We start from the raw sequence: 18,329 nt of genomic DNA on the forward strand, positions 1-18,329 counted from the left end.
GTCTGGAGTTCTTTGGAAACCAAGGTTGGCACTAAAAAATACCAAAGTGTCGATCATACCGCAGAGCAACATTCGGGCAGCGTGTGACGGTTTCCTTTCCGTTTACGTTCGAAGGCCATAATTCGAGCCAAAGTTGACCAATTCAAACAAATCTAAACTTATTCTACAATTTGATGTTTTTTCCGACATTTTTTGCTTTCATTCAATAAAATTAAAAAAAATAAAAAAAACAAATAAAAATTATGGCTTTTGACTTTGTTGCAGTATGTTTAGAGTTTTATTTTACGAACCCTGTTGTACAACAATGATAATTGATACGGGCCATCAGATACTGCTCGAAAAAACATCTGCCAAATTTTATCGAGATTGGTTCAGATTTTTATACATATCTCCGATATATATCTTTATATGATTTTATGATTATTGCTCACCATAAATGTAATATCGGCCCAAATTGAATAGATTTTTTCATACTCAACCGAACTTTACTATTGCTGAAACTCGGTCCGGTATATCTATTGCTCCAATAAATATTTGTTTTGATATAATCCGAAGTCATATACACCTTTTGATCTTTCCTTACTGTTATATTTTCGACGAATTTGGAACATTTTCCGAGTTTTCTTCAAATTTTCTTAAAAATTTACTCTGCGAATCTGAGTATGAGGAATTCCAAGTGGATTTGATGGTATTCGATTTTTACATCAAACCCCCCAAGAAAGATTCGGCTGTTCAGGCCGAAAACTTTGGATTACTTCAAGAATCATTGGTTTAAAAAATCGGTTATATCGTTCCATTTTTTGGTATAGTCAAAAAGAAAAACACCGATATCAAGTATTTTCTGAATTACCCCCTGATAAATATGACCATCTTTTTCCACTAACAAATAAAGATTGTTTTTTTTATAAAAACTACAATAATGGAATTAAGCCTAACTATTTTGCAATAACAAAATACTACGATATCCCGAACAAACCTGGAAACATTCATGGCTGAATATGATACGTTCAGCCTAAAATGAAATTTTATGTTACTTTCATTTTTGTAGCAACATTGATGCAAATCTATGTATATGATTTCTAAAAATGTTGAAATGGGGGGAACTTGCTTTTTCTACTTAGGTTACCTTACGATAAAAGCTTTTAGCTCTACTTTTATAATTCACTGAATTTTCCTGTTATTTTTGAAAACAATATTTTTATACCAAATAGAAACATTTTCTATGTATAATTTTAAATTTTTTTATATCTTTGAATAACTTCGAGTTTTTATATAATTGGAGACACTGAATGTAAAAATTATTATTTTTTAATATTTTGAATGATCCTGTGTTGACAGAAATACTGGAATGTGCAAAGTTTGAAGAATATCAGTGACTCAATCCACATTTTATAAGAGTAAATATATTCAATTGTTCCACCCTTTGCGGGAGAGGCATCAGAAGGAGTAGGCCGATATGGTCCAAATATCAATTTAGGTCAGTAAAAATAACGATAAGAATTTGTAACATTTTGCGGAGGTACCGAAAGGAGAAGGAGTTTACGGATATTACCAATATTTAAATGTGATCTATATTTGAAAATATATAAAAATGTTCTAAAAAAAGTTGGGTACTCGACAGGAACTGTGCCGATGGACATTTTGGTAAAGCTGGCAAGCAATCGAGGGCAATATAGAGAGTATCAATACTTTTTTTAAGGGGAGTATATTAGAGGAGGAACGTTAATTCACGTGCCTTTTATACCTTTATGTGTTTTGTTATATAGCCGTAACCGTATCAAAAAATAAGACTGAATGGGGTAATTAGGAGGTACGGTACGTTAGTCCACAGCAATCAATCTAGGTACAATACAAAGGTGGACTCTACCTTGATATCCTGCTATTTATAAATAACATTTAGTTCCGAAAAATGCAATTTAATTCTTTTAAATACAATGCTTGAAACATGCCCATTCTTTAAAAATACCATTGATCTGGCAACATGCATATTTTCATAATTCTCTGGACAATTGCGAACGTTTCGCTCAGAGTAGCTTTAAAAGCAATTATTATGGCATATGTATGTATGGCCACATGAGTTTTCTTATCTCTTACAGCACCTATCGACTGACTAACTGAGTCACTCAATCAGTCAATGCCTTCTCCAATGCACAACAGGTCGCTACTAGCGCTAGCTGCTTAGCTATAGCTGTGGCAAACAACAAACACAATTACGCTCTTCTGACGCTCTGAGTGAGTGACTGACTAAACCCCCCCCACTGAACGCGATTCGCAATGTTATGAAAATACTACAACTAATATCGGCAATCGCAACAGAGCGCTTTTAGATAGTCTTCTTTCTGTCTGTCGGTCGGTTGGTTGGTCTCCCGAAAATAAAAAAACAAGAAAAACCAACAAACCGCCACAGCTCGTCAGTTAGTAAGCGCGAGAGAGTCGTATTGAACGGCTGCCAGCTGTTCATCTGGAAACTCGTAAACTGAATGTGACCAAACCGGGCACCATCATACGTGTTGTTGTTGGTGTTTGTTGTAGTGAACGAAAGAAACGAAACACAAATAAACATTAAATAAAAATAGTAATTAATTAATAATAACTATAAAACGAAACACAAGTAACGCAAAGGCTTTGCAGAAAGCGAAAAAAAAACGGAAAAACGCCAAAACAAAAATAAATTGTTAATTAAGAAATTCTAAAGGTATGCTGTGAGAGTGGGGCTTATAGCCCAAAAGAAAATGCCTCCAAAAAATATTGTAAAATAATATCACTAAAATACCTAACTATATAATAATAGAACAACAAATGGTTTGTAGTGAATAAAAACCACCAACAACAATTGATTGATTAGAAAAAAAATCCGAAGAGAGTGAGGTCGGACGTTTTGATTTTATTTTATTTTTTTTTTCACACATATAAATTGCTATGTACATACCTACGTACATACATATCTGTAGTTATTTTTATAATGTTGTTGCTATATTTGTTTGTCCCCCTTGAAGTGTTCGCCTGAATTGCAATAAAATACCCAATCTAACCTAGTCCGAGTATGAATGTTGGGGGGACGATGGTGCTGTAAAGCTCTATCTCGTGTGGAAGTAGTATTTAATTCATTATCTTGTCTAGCACTGGCATACATACGTACATTCAAACATACATAAAGCAACGTCATTCTCAAGTTATTGTTCGTCAGATGTTCTAATCAATTGATAATATCTGAAAAATATTCTTCTTTACTTGGTGTTTGGACACTAACACCATCTGTAGTACCTTCAACTCTAAGCCCTCCACCCACCATCATCGGAGACATCATCAGACGACGATTTGTTTACATTGCAATGCATTTAAAGAGCATCGGCAGCAATGAGTGCTACTGTTTTTTTAATGGCAACAAGTGGTTCTTCGGTGGTGACAGTGTTGCCATTGTCGAAAGATATAAAATTGGTCTTGAATGCCTTTGAAATAGAAAACTTAAAAATGCTAATTATTGTATAAATAATAAATGTAGTACTAGAATCCTGAAATTTTAAATGAACTTATGTGACGAAGTGTAGGATTGGGATATGGAGGAAGTTGTCGAAACTTGTACTAAGGTGCACGAAAAGTACTAAGTAGTAGTACAATTTCGATTTGGGTGGACCGATAGTGCTGAAATTTGAATTTTGGAAATTCGTACTTATGTATACTAAATGGTACTAAATTTGGTACAATTTAAATTTTGGGAGAATTAGTAGTGTCGAAATACTGACATTTGAAAATAAGATATCTATTGGAACGTATGATGTAGGTAATTATGAAAATTGGTGATTAAGAGTACTAAATGTACTAAATTTGGTACAATTTGAATAAAGGTGGAACATTAAAGCTGGTATCCTGAAAATTGGAAATAAGATTATTGTCGGAATGTAGAATTGGGATATACAGGGTGAGACAAAAAAACTGCAACAAAGTCAAACGACATAATTTTTGCATTTTTTTAATTTTATTGAATGAAAACAAAAAATGTCGGAAATAATATCAAATTTTAGAATAAGTTTAGATTTGTTCGAATTGGTCACCTTTGGCACGAATTATGGCCTTAAAATGGACAATGAAACCGTCACACGCTGTCCGAATGTTGCTCTGCGTTAATTGGCGAAGCGCTTACTTGAGGTGATCGACACTTTGGTATTTTTTAGTGCCAACCTTGTTTTCCAAAATACTCCAGACATAATAGTCTAACGGATTGGTATCCGGAGTTTTTGGTGGCCATTGTTCGCTTGGAGGTGAATCTCATTTTGGTAACCATTCTTGGGTGGCGCGTGCTGAGTGCGATGGTGCTGAGTCCTGCTGGAATGTCCAAGGTCTGCGGCCAAAATGTTTGCGTGCCCAAGGCCTTAATAGACACTCCAGAATATTTTCGCGATAATATTCGGCATTTATTCTGATGCCACGGTCGATTAATACGAGCGGGGAGTGACCATCGGCTGTTATGGCGGCCCACACCACCACCATGGCCGGCGCTTGAATTCTGGTGGTCAACCGAAGGTGCACATTTTCAGCTGACCTCATTGGCAAGTAAACACCATCAATTTGTTTGTTGGACAATTTGCTGCTGGAATACGAATGTTTTCTCATCGGGGAAAACCAAATTCGGCAGTTCACCACTTTCGGCCCGGCGAAGCAACTCTTTAGCTCTTTTGAGTCTATTTTCTTTCTGTTGCGGTGTAAGTTCTTGCACTTTTTGGAATTTCAATGGCTTTACACCGAACTCATTTTTCAATATTTGCCGAATGGAATGTTGCGACATGTTCAGCTCACGAGCCATTTTTCGGCCACTGCGACGCGGGTCTCGATCAAGTCGCTCCGTTTACTTTTCGAACCATTTCTGCTGATGTTGCTGTTTTCTTCCGTTCACTTCCTTGACATCGGGCTACGCTACCAGTATCACGGTAACGAGCGATGGTACAAGACACAAACGATTTATACACATTTAAATGCTGGAGTGCTCTAACAATAGCCAGTTGTGGTTTTCCAGTCAAATATAAAGAAATCACATTACCACGCTTGAATTCCATCACGAATAATTTTTTTTCTGGAAAATTCTCAACAAAATGCTTTTGTACACTTGTAAACAATATAATGAGCTGTCACTGGAATAATTTTAACGGCTGTCGGATGAGTGGCTTAGAAATGACAGCAGTCTGAAGTTGGTTGCAGTTTGTTCATTTCATTTGAAATTGGGATTACTGTGGGTGTGTAAGATTGGAGTATGTAGGTAGTTTTAGAAATTCGTACTTATGTGTGCTAAATGTTACAAAATTTGGTACAAATTGGAATTGTGATGAACCGATGGAGGTAGAATTCGGAAATTTTGAATGAGAGTCTCTGATGGATGTACCAAAGTTTTATTAGAAATTCAAACTTTAAATTTAGGAAATACTCTAAAATGGTACTAACCTTCTTAAACGGTACCATTTGGTATCATGTGAATGGATAGGGGTAAAAAAATTAAATTTGGTATGAAAATCAAGGTTGGAAAGTAGGTTTATATATATGAAGATGGTCTTGGAAATATGTGCTAAGTGTGCGAACTGTACTAAATTAGGAACAGTTTGGTTTAGGGTGATCGGGTGAAGCCGATTTTTTTTAATGTTTAATTGGGTTACCTGTAGGTGGTAGGTGTGTACTACAAGGGCACGAAAAGTACTAAATAGTGTTAGTTGAAGGAACAGAGCTGAAATCCGCAAATTTGATATGGATGTACAATTTAGTATTGGGTGAATAGATAGTGCTTGAAATCTGAAATTTGATGTTTGTGTCGCTGTTCATGTGCAGCCTGGACATTGAGGTCTCTATTGATATTTGGAACTGAGATATGAAGGTGGTTTTGGAAATGTGTACCGTAATTGTTCGAAAGGTACTAAATGGTACAATATTTGGTATTGAGTAAAGCGATAGAGATAAATTTCTGAAATTTGATATTTAGATTACCGATGGTATTTAGTTTTGAGATTTGGCAGTGGTTTGGAAATGAGACCTATATTTGTACGAAAAGTACTAAAAGGTACTAAATTTGATATTGGGTGAAGAAATATAGCTGAAATCCTGATATTTGGTATATGGGATTAAAATATGAAGTTGATTTTAGAAATGTGTACTATAGTTGTTCGAAAAGTACTAAGTGGTACTAAATTGGATATTGGGTGAAGTGATGGAGAATGGAATCCCTAAATTTCATATTGAAGGTATTTGGGATAGAGCTGGAATTGCAAAATTTGAGATTGAGATCCCTGTTGATATCTGGGATTAAGATATGGAGGTTTTTTGGAAACTTGTACCATAATTGTACAAAAAGTACTAAATAGTACAAAATTTGATATTGGGTGAGGAAATAGGGTTGGACGCCTCGAATTTAATCTTGACGTCTCTACCTGGAATCTGGTATTGAGATTTGGAGGTGATTTTGGAAAAGTGTACTATTATAAAGTACTAAATGGTACTAAATTTGGTATTATGCGAGGGAAAAGGGCTGGAATTCTCAAATTTAATGTTGAGATCTCTGTTGGTATCTAGAATGGAGATATGGAGGTTGTTTTGCAAATGCGTACTATAATTGTTTGAAAAGTACTAAATAGTACTAAAGTTGGTATTGGGTGAAAGAAATAGATGTTGAGGTCACTATTTGTCTCTAGGGTTTACATATAGAGACGTTGAAATAGTTTTGGACAGGAAAATTGGATGTGGGTCCATTGTGCAATGGTTTTACTAACATCCTCCTCTGTAAACTTCAAAATGACAGTATTTAAAGACTTTTTGGCGTCAAAGGTAAACATTTTCTTACTTTTCTTTCCGAAAAAGCACATAATTGAATAATAAATAAAACCTTGAAAGTCCGGAAATTTAGGACGATGCATGAAGTTTGATCAAAAAATGCTGGTCAAACTGAACAAATCGTGCATTTTGAGTACTAAAAAAGCGTAAGAAGAACATTTGGAACGAATTTTATAGTGAACTACTTAACATTCAATCAGAGAATTAAATCTACCTCCAGATTTAAAATAAGCTTAGTTCTCATTGGATAAAAATGTTTAATATAAAATTCGAAACCCCCAGATAGTAGATCCGTACGATTTTTGGGGATTTTGAAGGTTCAAAACGGCTGAACTTATTTCCAATGTAACTCGTATGTGGTTCTATATTGTTTCTGATTTAAACTTTTTTCTGGAGTCATGAAAATGAATTAAATAAAAATATCCTCAGGAAGACACAATATCTGCTGAGCCTAAAGTAATATACTCTAGAGACCACTGAAATATTGGTCCTAGAAAAACTTATATTTCTTCTTACATCGATTGGTGCAGGATGCGGAGGAGACTGAGGAGCCATTTCACTTTCCACGTCAAGCTCTCGGCTCTATATTTAGTAGACGAGGAATTCTGTCTACGGTACCGATTTATTTTGAACCTCGCTTCCACAACACCCCTTCACCTCTACCCCATCTACACTGCAATTATGTTTAACGTATGGATTTGTTGCCGGATTCTGCTGAATCATTGATTAAAGTTCCAAAGTTCATAATTGTTTTCCTCTTCCCCTAGAACTTGGCACCGTTACCCCAAAAAAAAAAAAAATCAGCTCACGTTTGAGTGGATTGGGCGCTTCTTATCAATTTCAATTTAATAAACGAAAAAAAAGATGAATTATTTTGTGTTCATGTGTGTTTGTTCTGCCTTTCTTTCATGTTTGACTTTGGCGCTTTAAATGGAATTATGTACATATAGTCAGGGTTTTATTGAAAAATTAACCACAAAGGCAAAAAAAAAAAGACATTTGAGAAATTGTTTACAAAGATGACAATGAAATTGAAATCAAACCTGAATTAGATTGTCTTGATTAGTCGTCTTCTTCTCGAAAGTTATTCATTAATAAATAAATCTATGGTATTCTCGTTGTATTCGGTGTACTGGAAATTTACCAAGATAATAGATGGTATGATGTATAATACAGTTAGTGTGTTTGTATGTTTGGGTAGTATGCACCCACTTCGAGATCAGATGATTTACTCGGGCTTAAGAGTCACGTAGACAGTTGCGGCCTCACTACAGCAACCGATTCAAGTATCTTGATGATGTCGCAGAAATATGCTTGGATTGCGCTGTAAAAGCTATGTAAGCTTCCAGGAATAAACCAAGTTTATTTTTCGTCGAAGGCGCGTAAAGAAAAAAACAGAAATTAAGTTCTCCGTGGTTCTCTCGTTTCGTCCATGTTTCTATACAAGGGATCAATTCCAATGTATGTCTTCCTTTTGGGTAGTTTTCCAATTTTCTTGTATTTTTTCGCTTAATATGGGTATAGCTTCAATCTTTGTTTGCTGCAGCTCTTGGTTTCTATGAATACATGGGAGGTATTGCCGATGATCGTAAACATATGTCCTCTCCTCACATTGATGGATTATTGGTGGTATTTTAGATAATACCGACAGTCCTGTGGTCATATTAGTGAGTAATGGCAATAGAAGCTGCGTACAACATTTGCACATAAGCAACCGTTATTATCAATCATCTAACCAGTTGTCCTGGATGTTTCAAATTGGGCATTCGTCGTATGAGTTTGCTTGTCGATAAAATCTTTTCGGCAATTCCTTTAACATGGGTTTCAAAAGACAGTTTGGAGTCCAAAAATGCTCCTAGATATTTCAGACTTTGCTTAAATTCGGTAAATTCAAATTTAGCAGATCGTCGTAATTGGCCATAGAAATTGGCCAAGAATAGAGCCTTGAGGCACGCCTGATGATATTTGGACTCCTAAAATGGTATCAAACAGCAGAATTCTATCTTCTAGGTAACTGATATTTAGTCGGGAGTTTGCCTGCCCTCTTAGGAAGGCTGGGGTATTTCCTCTGTTAAGGACTATTAGTCCCAGTGATGCAATCATCTCACTAACAGCTACTCCTCTTCTATCCGTTGTTCTTGACCACCACTCCGATGACTTACTACTAAAATCGCCTGCAATAAGTACTGGTGTGTCATTACTTCTAACGTGTTGTACAAGTTTATCTATTTTATTAAGGAATTCCGTTACTTCTATATATGCGGAGAATAGCAGCTGTATATTCGAATGCCGTTCCTGTGAACAACAACGAAACTTTCTTCACTTTCCTCTACTTTTGAAATATTCAGGAGCGGGTTTCTCATGTACACAGATGCTGTGCCCTGCTTATCTTGGTAGCAATTCTTTGATTCACATTTTCGGTATTGTTCGCTGATAAGAACAATGTCGATAATGTTTTCGTCCGCGTTTCGTTTCCATAAAGTCCTGGGCTTGCGTCCTCTGCCCAGGTTTATTTAGAGTATCTTAGGTGACATATATGCAGGTAATGACTGTACCCATAATGGTGTATGTCACGTTGACCAGCCTCTAGACATATAACATATCGTGGTTGGCTTGTGCATATATTCGATTTATGTCCGTTTATTCCACACCTCCAGCACATTTGACTTCTGCCTTTTCCTTCGCAGAATCCGGTCAATTAACCTTGTTGTAGGCATCTGAAGCATCGTTTGGGATAAATCTATCTTCGGACTCGACATATTAATAGTCCCATTTTGATTTTACTGAGTTTTAAAGCCTTTGCAGCTATAAGCCTGGAACTTGAACTATCGAACCATCGCAATTAGTTGCACATCTTGTTTCCAGTATGCTTGGGATAATTTCATTGTCCTCCGTTGTTTCCCTATAAATCACGGATTTCCAGCAGAAATATTTCTTTTTGGCTTTCAACATTGATGTCTTCTCCCAGCGATGTCTTGATTTCGTATTCAAGTTTCTTTCCGTCCTTTGTTTTGAGGATTTTTTATGCCAACTCCAATTTTTTCTGGTTTTATAGAGGCTTTCATTTTTCTGAGAATAGTTGCATAACTGCAGTTTCCAAGCTTTCCCTTTGGTCTAACTGCGCTTTTTCTACGATAAACCTTATCGTGGGTATTGTTTCGCCTTCTCGTCACTATGACCATTGTGGTGCACTTTCTAAAGTTATTTCCATTTCGAGTCCGGAAGTTCGCAGCTTTTTGTTTGACCTATTCTTTGCTGGGGATAAGGATGCAGTTCTTTTTTGGTTGCAACTGAGGGTTATTTTCTCGAACTCGATTTACACTTGTTTATCCACATATTTCGTGAAATTGTTTCCTATGAAATCTCCCACGACTCCGTTTAATGCTATTGCTTTTCTGTTTTCACGCAGCTGCTGGTATAGTGCTACTGCCTGCATGAGGTTATTCCGTATGGTCTTATGAATATTCTTAGATTCGCTTATTATGTAATTCATCGCGCTTTGTTTGTTGCCAAGTCTGACGAAGACAGTCTCTTCCTCATGTTTGGGGCGGGTAATATAGTTTTCGCCATATTCTCCATTTTTATCAACCATGCTGATGTTTCTTTGCAAAATGTTGGAAATTGTAGCCATTGTTTGGGTGGTGTTCTTATCGTAACTCTTGTGGGTTTGAATGGGTTATTTAATCTGATATCTTCTGGTGCGTTATTATTGTTCATGCTTCGCTAGATCCTAACTCAAAGCCGTTAACTCAGATTGTTGCATAATACTGTTTGCGGTATCATGGTTGGCTATGCATGCAGGGAGGGCATGCGAGGGTTGACGAAGAATCCTTATGAGTTTCCATCACCATTAGGTTGTGGCTCTGGACGCCACAACCGTACGAACGAGAACAAAATCAACTGGACCTTTACCACCGACCTATAGATTCGTCACCATGAATCTGAAAGTGTTCTTTTAGACTTCCCAAATTTTTATAGGATGGGGACAGTTGCCCAGAATCCGTTCAATTCACTTACTCGGGTTTCAGAATACTGCAACCGTCAGGCCAAGAGTCAATGTGTTACGTATCGATCTTAAGGCCTAAAAGGACAAAAGATGAGAGTTGCTGTCGCCCCTACTGGGGTCTGACGCAGACCAGCAAGCCGCCCACCATCTTGGTCAGACGCTGCTGGATTTATTTGCTAGGTAAATGCCTGCCCACTGGGGTCCGCGGTGTCGTTAAGCCCGTTTTCTCTTATGAGAGTACTTTTCGGTTAGTATAAGTATTAATATAAGTATAGGTATAAGTATAAGTATAAAAGTATAGGTATGAATAAAATTAAAGCGTTCGAATATAACGCCCATCTTTCGCATTGCCTTAATTCATAGACACAAAAATTACTTTCTTCCAAAATGCTAACTGTGTTACTTAGACAATGTGGGAGAGTATTTCTTTCTATGACATGGCCAGAATAATAAGTATTTAACTAACACACACCGCGACATAGATATTTTACCAAATAAGTAGTTGTTTATGTTTTCTTTTTGGTGTTATAGGCGTAAAGGGCTGACTATGTTATGGAAAGCAAAGTTTTTGGATGTGCGTTTGAATATGATATGTCTGGAATTTGAAATGAGGTGTTACGACGATTTTTTGAAAATACAACACTAAGCAACAATATTTAGAGCTGGTAGGAACTACAGGGAGAGATAAAAAATTGGAAGTCAAACGCAATAATTTTTAATTTTTTTTTTTTTTTTTTTTTTTTTTTGTAAATTTTATTGAATGAAAGCAAAAAATGTCGGAAATAGCATTAAATTTTAGAATAAGTTTAGATTTTTTCGAATTGGTCAACTTTGGCGCGAATTATGGCCTTCAAACGGCCATTGAAACCGTCACACGCTGCCCGAATGTTGCTCTGCGGTATTTAGGCCCATTCCCGGCTAAGCGCTTGCTTGAAGTGATCGACACTTTTGTATTTTTAGTGCTAACCTTGCTTTCCAAAATACTCCAGACACCATAGTCCAACGGATTGGTATCCGGAGATTTTGGTGGCCATTGTGCGCTGGAAATGAAGCGAGGAACCTCATTATGTAACCATTCTTGGGAGGCGCGTGCTGAGTGCGATGGTGCTGAGTCCTGTTGGAATGTCGAAGGTCTGCAGCCAAAATGTTTGCGCGCCCAAGGCTTTCATACGCCCTCCAGAATTTTTCGCGATAATATTTGGCATTTATTCTGATGACACGGTCGATTAATACAAGCGGAGAGCGACCATCGGCTGTTATGGCGGCCCATACCATCACCATGACCTGCGCCTGAGTTCTGATGGCCAACCGAATGTGCACATTTTCAGCTGATCTCTTTGGCTTACTTGCCAACACGATCATTGTGTATGTTTACGAACTGCTGGACAACGAATGTTTTCTCATCGCAGAAAACCAAATTCGGCAGTTCACCACTATCGGCCAAGTGAAGCAACTCTTTAGCTCTTTTGAGTCTATTTTGTTTCTGTTGCGGTGTAAGTTCTTGCACTTTTTGGAATTTCAATGGCTTTACCCCGAGCTCATTTTTCAATATTTTACGAATGGAATATTGCGTTATGTCCAGCTCACGAACCATTTTTCGGCCACTGCGACGCGGGTATCAATCAAGTCGCTCTTTTACTTTTCGAATCATTTCTGCTGATGTTGCTGATGTTGCTGTTTTCTTCCGTCCACTTCCTTGACGTCGGGCTACGCTAGCAGTATCACTGTAACGAGCGATGTTACGAGACACAAAAGATTTATTCACATTTAATTGCTGGAGGTCTCTAACTATAGCTTTTGTGGTTTTCCAGCCAAATATAAAGAAATCACACTATCACGCTTGAATTCCATCACGAATAACTTTTTTTCAGGAAAATTCGCACCAAAATGCTTTTGTACGCTTGTTAACAATAGAATGAGCTGTAAATGGAATAATATTAACAGCTGTCGGACGAGTGGCTTGGAAATGACAGCAGTCTGAAGTTGGTTGCTGTTTTTTCATCTCACCCTGTATTTGTTAAAAAAACACACTCAAATACCAAAATTAAGAAGTATCATTATATAATAGTGGACCCAAAATTTAGAATTACCGTTATATATTAGCATAATAGGGGTAATATAAAAGTCTGAGCAAAGCATTCTATCGATCTGAAATTTTGCTCAGACTTTTATATTACCCCTATTATGCTTGGTATTAAAAATGGGACATATTGGTCCACGTTTCGGTAAGGCCCCTATAGCGTTGCTTCCTGATTTTCGGTATTTTGAATGTTTCGACCACAATTCTAAAACAAATCATGTGTAACTTGACATTTAGAGTTCTGAACAGGTATAATCACTTCATGCGTAAGCTTTTGAAGATTGCTCCAGTAATGGGTATACGCCCCGTATTACTGTACCTCCTAAGTTTCGGTATTTTGAAGGTTTCGGCCAAAATTTCAAACCCAATCATTAGTAACTTGACAATTTGAGCTCTGAGCTGACCAAATCTCTCCCAGCTACATTTTGCACTACATTTTGTGTGCGACGTAGACAGAAATAAGTTTCAACACTGCCTAAATTAAGGAATTTCAATGAAAATCCCATTCTATACAAAGGTGATAAGAAGTAAGAAAATGCATTTGTTTCATTTATTGAACACCTTATTAACAAGATCCCTTTATCACCTTCGATCAGGCACAGTTTAATGTGTCCAACAAATGGCAAATAATTTAACATACCATTTGATGGAACAACTGCAAACAAATAAATAATTGATTTGAGCATGTCTCTCGTCATTCCCAATTTGCAATTAAACATTTATACATATTATGCAATATTATTCTGGCAGACGACTTTCCCATTAAAGGGGTCATTGAATCCATCGATTTTACCCAGCGAATGTATTCGCCTGTTTCCATTTATATATTCACCCAATTAAGTTTACTCATTATCTTGACAATATAAAATGTATTAACTGATGATAGCACCGTCATGCCGATCACTCTCTCTTGCATTATCAACAACTAGACTTTGACTGATGATAATGAGGATGATTCTAAATAATACGCATAGAATTAATCGACTATAAATGGGACAAGAACAATAAAAAACCAGGAAAACAGTTTTTGCAATACTATATTAAATTCAAATTAGTCATAATTTATTATGACAGATGATACACATCTTTGCAGTAGCTTTTGCAATTCAAATCGGAAAATATAGACATCTTGAGAGGGACTTGAAGTAATTACAATATCATTACGTACATATATTTTATTACAACGATTTACTGGCAGATGCAATAGTTAATATGGGCATTACTTAAGAGTAAACACAGAGATGTGAATCGTTAAACAACTACAGTACCTTAAAATCGCCCAGTGAGAAATAAGATCCAATATAAATATGTCATAATGAGCAATAAGATATTGGGTATTCAACCATTCATGTTCATGGCATTCTTTCCATTGCAAAATTATAGAAGTACAGGGTTGCCCATATTCCACGGACCTTTGGGCCCATTCCAAACAACGAGGCTTGTCCGCAGGCAACATTCTTTGCGTCAATTGAATTTTGTACGGGAACAAATGCAAATCAATGCGAATAATCCGTTGTAAAGTGGACCGAGCCATGCCCAACTGCTGAGAACGGCGTTTTTGGGATATTCTTGGGGACCTCTCAACACTGGCTCGTACGACAGCGATATTCTCGGCCGATCGCCTTGGTCGACTTTTATATGGCCTCTTCGGATTAGAAAGAGCCTTACCAATCAAAAATTTTTCGTTTAAACGCTTAATGGTGTTCTTAGAAGGCGCACTTCTCACATTTTTTTTTTTCACAATTGACTTCTTCTTTTGAATGTAAATTTCAACTATTTCAGAGCGCTCGCGTGGCGTGTATTGGTTCATGGTAAAAATCTGCTTGGACTGACGCTTCAAACGCGGTATGTCATTAAGCGATGAGACATCTCTGTCAAAAGTTATGGCGTTGCAGGTGGGTCCGTCGAATATGGACAACCCTGTATATAATGTATACTGCCCCCCACCCCCTGTTATTCCGTTTTCAGCACTTCGAAATTCACCTCCTGATTTTCAAACCAAATCCCCTGTAATTCGATACAACAAATCAAGTTTTAAAATGGTGGAGGAATGAACACATTTTGGACCTGAAATAAATTCGACTCGAAATGTTGGATTCGCGGAAAAATAAACACATACATGTATACACTGAAGTGGCAGCTGCTGTCTGAAACTGAAACTGAGATGTTGCTATTTCGGGTCAATCCGTTGTTGTAGAACTCAGTGCCATGCGATTGATCTGCCACCAATGGATAGTCCGGGCTATTGACTTAACAAAAAAGTCGACTTTTCGATTTTATCCGGTCAGCTACAAAATTTATTTTTATACCATCCAGTATACATAGTATGGGGGGTATGACATTTCATTCCATTTTTAACTCATCGAAATAATAATTTTAGACCTAACAAAGTATATAACAGGGTAAGATGAAAAAATTGCAACCAACTTAAGACTGCTGTCATTCCTAAGCCACTCGTCCGACAGCTGTTGAAATTATTCCAGTGACAGTTCATTATATTGTTTACAAGCGTACAAAAGCATTTTGGTGATAATTTTCCAGAAAAAAAGTCATTCGTGATGGAATTCAAGCGTGAAAGTGTGATTTCTTTATATTTGGCTGAAAACCACAAGTAGCTATCGTTATAGACCTCCAGCATTCAAATGTGAATAAATCTTTTGTGTCTCGCTCGTTACCGTGATACTGGTAGCGTAGCCCGACGTCAAGGAAGTGGACGGAAGAAAGCAGCAACATCAGCAGAATTGGTTCGAAAAGTAAAGAAATTAATTAAAATTGCATATTCATTTGAGGTAATTTTTCAAACGATACCATTTTGTAGTGGTTAGGGCTTTCCTAGTTTTCCTCATTTGTTCGATATTTTGTTTGGAAAGCTGGGATAGAAATATTGAGTGCCTTGTATGTAATACCAGCATCGAATTATAATTTCCGGCTTAAAGAAAAGTCGAACGAAGAGACGATCGAAAACAACTCTCTTTTTAAGCTCTCAGCCTTAAGTGTCTTTAAAAACAGTCCTCCGAAAAAATTCACTCGTGTTCGAGTAAAGTGTGAAACTCGCTCGAAAAAGAGGGGGCACTCCTGGGAGTAGAAACAAGTAACAAAAAACCACAAGTAGCTATCGTTATAGACCTCCAGCATTCAAATATGAATAAATCTTTTGTGTCTCGCTCGTTGCCGTGATACTGGTAGCGTAGCCCGACGTCAAGGAAGTGGACGGAAGAAAGCAGCAACATCAGCAGAAATGGTTCGAAAAGTAAAGAAGCAACTTGATCGAAACCCGCGTCGCAGTGGCCGAAAAATGGGTCGTGAGCTGAACATATCGCAATATTCCATTCGGCAAATATTGAAAAATGAGCTCGGGGTAAAGCCATTGAAATTCCGAAAAGTGCAAGAACTTCCAACGCAACAAAAAGAAAATAGACTCAAAAGAGCTAAAGAGTTGCTTCGTCGTTGCTTGGCCGAAAGTGGTGAACCGCCGAATTTGGTTTTCTCCGATGAGAAAACATTCGTTGTCCAGCAGTTTATAAACAAACAAAATGATCCGCTCGTGTTAACTTGCCAAAGAGGTCAGCTGAAAATGTGCACCTTCGGCTGGCCACCAGAACTCAAGCGCCGGCCATGGTGATGGTGTGGGCCGCCATAAAAGGCGATGGCAAATAATATTCATTGACAATTTTTGACTTGTTGTAGGGGATGTACTTAAAAGAGTAGCTGATACTGCCCATGTCCGAACTGGATCTAAGTTTGATAATAGTATTACGACGCACCAAGTTTGGACCAAATCGGATACACCAGCTTCGAGAGTTAGGGCATCGCTAGATCGACTCCAAATGGCGTGAAACAGATTTGGTCCAAAGAGACCTAGGGTATAAAACCGCTATTTCGATGAGGCACGATGGTATAATGACAATTATAGTACACATTTCTATCCCCTCGCCCAATACCAAATTTATCGCTTTTCGAAAAATTATAGTACAAGTTTCCAAAACCACTTCCATATTTCAATTTCAGATAACAACAGAGAGCTCAATATCAAATTTGAGGATTCCAGCCCTATTCCTTTACCCAATTTTGTACTTTTCTTAAAAATATAGAGCGCATTTCCAAACCACCGGTAAATCTCAAACCATTAGTAATCTAAAGAACAAATTTCAAAATTTTATCTCTATTCCTTCACCCATTTCCAAATATAGTACCATTCAGTACTTTTTATACGATTATAGTACACATTTTCGAAACCACCTCCATATGCCCAGGTTAACGTGAACATCGACCGCTAATACCAAATTTTAGATTTCAAGCACTTTTTGTTCACCCAATACCAAATTGTACCAATTTATGTACTATATGGTACTTTTTTTGCACTTGTGGTAAAAATTTTCAAAACCACCTCTGTTTCAAATATGGTACCATTTTCAAATGTCAAACTTACTTTGCAACCTTGAGTCTCATATCGAATTTCACAAAATACCAAAAGGTACCTTTTTCGAAGTTTCTTACCATTTTTGAACTTTTCGTAACCGTAAAGTTTGAATTTCCAAAAACCATTTTGTATATGTATCCTGCACTCCATCAGTGACTCTCATTCAAAATTTTAGAATTCTATCTTATACCGTTTGTCCAATACAAATGTAATTCAATTTAGTATTCAATTTTTAGTACATTTTAGTACTTATTGTATATTTTAGTATGAATTTCCAAAAACCCAGCCTTATCACACGCCTACGCAAGAAGACTGACACTCGTGCAAAATTCCAGCTTCAGGCGTTTCTTTTATGATATACATCTGTCGGTAGAACCGCCTGATACTTTTTAAATTACTTTTCGTTTACTTTTTCCTCTACACAACATTTAAATCTCGGAATAAATCGTGTATCAAATTTTAAAGGTTTTTAAGAAAATTGCCTCGAAGTATATATTTTAGAAGTAACAAGTTAAATAGCAGTAAGTTCGGCCGGGCCGAACTTTTAATACCCTCCACCATTTTCAACGAATTTGGAAATTTTTAAAAAATAAAATCCTTAAAAAATTCTGTTAAAATTTTAAAAATACCGAACATAGCCGTTATATTGGGGTCTATACGACGTGGACATACATATGCATTTTTTGTCATAAGCCATTAAGCAAATTCGAAACTTGAATTAACGGCGAATAATGTAGCTAAAATCATCAAAATATCGTATAAAAGGAGGTGTCGTTAAATTGGAGCTGTGCGAAGACCTGGACCAGCATAGACAATTTTCTGCCACAGGCTGTAGCATCTATTACGAACTTCACATACCACATCTCAAACAACTTCAGTGGGTATTGTACCTAAAATCGTCAAAATACCGAATATAGGGAGGTACTGATATATGGGGCCTATACGAAGACCTGGACCCGCACAGACAATTTTCTGTCACAGACTGTAGTTCCTATAACGAACTTCAAATACCAATT

At 37.0% G+C, this 18,329-nt stretch overlaps 1 protein-coding gene across 1 annotated transcript in view; it reads left to right on the plus strand.

Moving 5' to 3' along the window:
- Positions 1 to 2,232: 2,232 nt before the first annotated feature.
- LOC101898051 (long-chain fatty acid transport protein 4) overlaps positions 2,233 to 18,329 on the plus strand; it is a 29,073-nt gene continuing 12,976 nt past the window's right edge. The window contains exon 1 of the mRNA XM_059128447.1: positions 2,233 to 2,695. The gene's annotated coding sequence lies outside the window, so the exon portion shown is untranslated. The remainder of the gene's footprint in view (positions 2,696 to 18,329) is intronic.

This window comes from Musca domestica, unplaced genomic scaffold, assembly GCF_030504385.1.
Source record: "Musca domestica strain aabys unplaced genomic scaffold, Musca_domestica.polishedcontigs.V.1.1 50, whole genome shotgun sequence".
NCBI classification, from domain to species: domain Eukaryota; kingdom Metazoa; phylum Arthropoda; class Insecta; order Diptera; family Muscidae; genus Musca; species Musca domestica.